Raw genomic sequence first — 3,180 nt, 5'->3', positions numbered from 1 at the left:
GTGCAGGAAGACCTTCAGAATTAATGTTTAGAAAAGTTCAGCCCTTTCAAGTGCCTCGTGTGATGGGGATGAGACTCAGAGTAGGGTGAGATCTGACAAACCATCAGTGTCTAGAAACTAAAAATGCAGGCTGAGAACCAGGGCTGTGGGATGACTCTCCTCGATTCTACCCCAATCTCACCATGTCATTTATGCTCATAATATGTAGCCTTGGGGGGGGGTGTCTGAATCAAATCAATTTCCATCAATAATTTTCTATATGATAGCTCATTTGTCCTAAGCAGTGGTCCATTCTGCAACCATAAAAATGAAAAGAGAAACCAGCCATCTCTCTGGAGGAGTTTATGGTCTTTTTAAAGGTGAACTTATTGTACTGGAGAACATTTCCTCTGGGGGTCAATTAGCCAGATCATTGTTTGCATCATGGACCACAGAGATTACAGTTTTAGGATTGGGGCAGAGGGTGCTGTACTATCCTTTAGGTTGTCAGCAGCAGGTATGTACTGCAAGCATGACGTCCTTCACTTCCTAGCATGGTCTTTGTCTAACTCAGGTAACTTAGAGATCGTATGCTGCCTGAGTCAGCTTTTAAGCAGTTTCCTCAGAAAGTTTGGCTTTAGCTTGAAAAAACTCTTTCTTAGTTTTTGATTTCGCAGGGCTGTTGTGTTTCGTAGGTCAGCTCATATACTTGATACCTCCATCCAGGTGAGGAGAGAAACCGAAGCTGGCATTCGGTCAGAGAGTTTCTATTTCCACTCTCTGTTTACAGGACCTTGGGAGGGCACCCTTCTCCAGTTTGTCCAGAGGGGACACCACTTTACATTTTACATGATGATGACAGAAGCTGGCAGATGGCGTTGCTGACCGAAACGCTCTCCCAAGTCAGTGCAACCCACAGGGCTTATGTTTACTGCACAGGACCTCTTGGAAAACCAGGGACCATATGTTTAGCCCAAGAGAGAAATGACTCAGAAAATATGTTTATGAAACTTTGGAATGTTAGGACAAGGGAGGATTTTAGAAAGCACAATGTTTAGCCGTCTAATTTCACATGCCTAAAACAGGACCTTGCCACTTTAGAACTTCATGGAACATTTAAGATTATGTTGTTGGTCTTCCTTATCTTGTAGGTGAGGACGGCAGCATCTGGAGAGGTGACATCAGAGTCTGACGAGGTGAAGTCAGCATTGTAGCAGGCGTAGCTTCCCAGGAGGTTAGACTTCCAATCCTTCTGTCCTTTCTGTGTTGCTGTATTGATCACCTCGCAGATGGCTAGTGATGGAGTGCGTCCAGACTCAGACAACTGACAGAATTGAAGTGGTATAAAATGTGTCAGGAATAACATCAACTGCATGAGGCCCCATGTTTTCAATCTTACAGAATTTCAGAGAACGCTGCAGCAGGCTGCTCTTCTGCACGTATCTAATGAGCCATGTTTGACATGGATGGAAGCACACCGCTAGCCTGATAGGATCCACAATTTTTTTGTGGAGGGTGATCAGTGAGGTGGTGAGGATGCCCTGGTTGGAAGCCCGGATTTGCTACAGGGTGACTAATTCAGGCAAGTCGCTTCATCCTGGTTCCATCCAGGTCTCTTCATAAACAAAATGGACACAGTCATGCCCACTGTATCCTCCATTACAAGGTTTTGGGGGGCAGCACATGAGTGGAGGGTTGTGGCACCAAAGGGCTCTGCAGTAAGCACATTCCCAGACAGGTAGCTAGGGAACTGTCGGGATGGGAGGGCAGAGGGCAGAGCGGAGGTGTGAGGAAGACTGACTAAAGGTTCAGGTGCCCTCCTAGAGATACCTGGCACCAAGAACCTGAGTGAGAAATTCAGAGGGATGGGTATGGAGGCTCCTGTCAGCTGCAGAGGCAGTGTGTGTGTCTTGAGCTTCCTATCAGCTCTCAGGACTGTAAGAATGGGACTCCCAAGCACCATGTAAGCTTAAATCCAGAGTCTCTCTCACAGGCTCACTATTAAAACAAATAAATATAAAATGGGAAAGCAACAGGAGCTAGATTTTTCTCACACACACACATACACATACATATATACACACATACATCATATATATCATGTATGTCATACACACACACACACACATATACATAAACTAGAGTAGAATCCTTAGTGTGTCCACATGTGCAAGAGCAAGCCTCTCCATGAGAGAACAAGGGAAACTGGGCTTTGTGATTTAGTCTTCTCTGGTCCTTCAGCATCTGAGCGGGGTCTTAGAAGAGATGGATGCTTAGGATGGAGAATGGATGTATGTGTTTGACTGTTTGTGTCCCACAAATCAATACCTTCTCTGTGCTGCCTTAATGTACACGCTTTCTTTAGTGACAAGAGCTAAAACAATCCAGTGTTCACCTCTCCCCCTCATACTGCTTCAACAGATATTGCTGGTAGAGGAAAGGGGCAGAGCATTTCCTTTCAAAGGTCTTTGGAGATTTTCATAGAATTTATATTCATTTGGAGGAAAGTATATTCCTTACAATGTTTGTCATCCATTTCATAAATGCCTTTTGTATCCTTTGGGAGAGTTAACTATCCCTATTATAGAAAGCAATCTGGATATATTATGGAATGGATGCAAAATTGTCATGAATTTTAAGGTAAATTGTGAGATTTCAAAGAACTGCATACTGACATTGCTCACTTTCATCAAGATCTCGCCTTTGGAGGAACTCTTCTTGCCCTTGAGGTTTGTGGAGTATTGCTTTTCCATATTTCCCTGCGAGATGGCTCTCTCTTATCTGAGTAGTCAATTCTGTAAGTGTTGAAGTCAAGTGAGTTGGGTTCAAACCTCTCAGTCAGTCATTTATTAACTGTGTAATCTTGGGCAGGTGCCTTACCCCGTCACATCCTCGGTTGTGATGTGTGGAGGAATTGTGAGGTAATACACACCAGCTGCTATCAGACTGCCTGATACAGGGTGAGCGTTTAGAGAATGAGGCTATGTTACGAGCAATCTGAAGCTATGTTTGCTATAGTGTAGCATGTGAAAATGTGTATGCATGTACTGGTATCTGTAAGTGAAAGGCAGAGAGGAAATTTTTCTTTATCAGACAGCACCCTATTCTTGTGAGGCAACTGTAGTTCCAAATTATTCATTTTACTCTCTGTTCAAAATGAACAGTTTTTTTTTTTTAAATCACAGACAGGAGAGTAGATAG

The 3,180-nt window shown here is 43.6% G+C and overlaps 1 long non-coding RNA gene across 2 annotated transcripts; it reads right to left on the bottom strand.

The window, feature by feature from the left end:
• Positions 1-979: 979 nt before the first annotated feature.
• Positions 980-2,804, bottom strand: LOC110304800. 2 transcript variants are annotated; one of them, XR_002379108.1, is made up of 2 exons: positions 2,655-2,804; positions 980-1,303 (listed from the first exon to the last, which is right to left on the bottom strand). It is a non-coding gene; the product is annotated as an uncharacterized LOC110304800 (long non-coding RNA). The 2 variants fall into 2 exon arrangements; XR_002379109.1 differs by having other exon boundaries at positions 2,664-2,804.
• Between the last annotated feature and the right edge of the window lie 376 nt (positions 2,805-3,180).

The sequence above is a fragment of the Mus caroli genome, chromosome 1 (assembly GCF_900094665.2).
Source record: "Mus caroli chromosome 1, CAROLI_EIJ_v1.1, whole genome shotgun sequence".
In the NCBI taxonomy this organism is placed as follows: domain Eukaryota; kingdom Metazoa; phylum Chordata; class Mammalia; order Rodentia; family Muridae; genus Mus; species Mus caroli.
The sequence above is the reverse complement of the archived record's forward strand: the minus strand, read 5'-3'. Positions and strand labels throughout refer to the sequence as shown.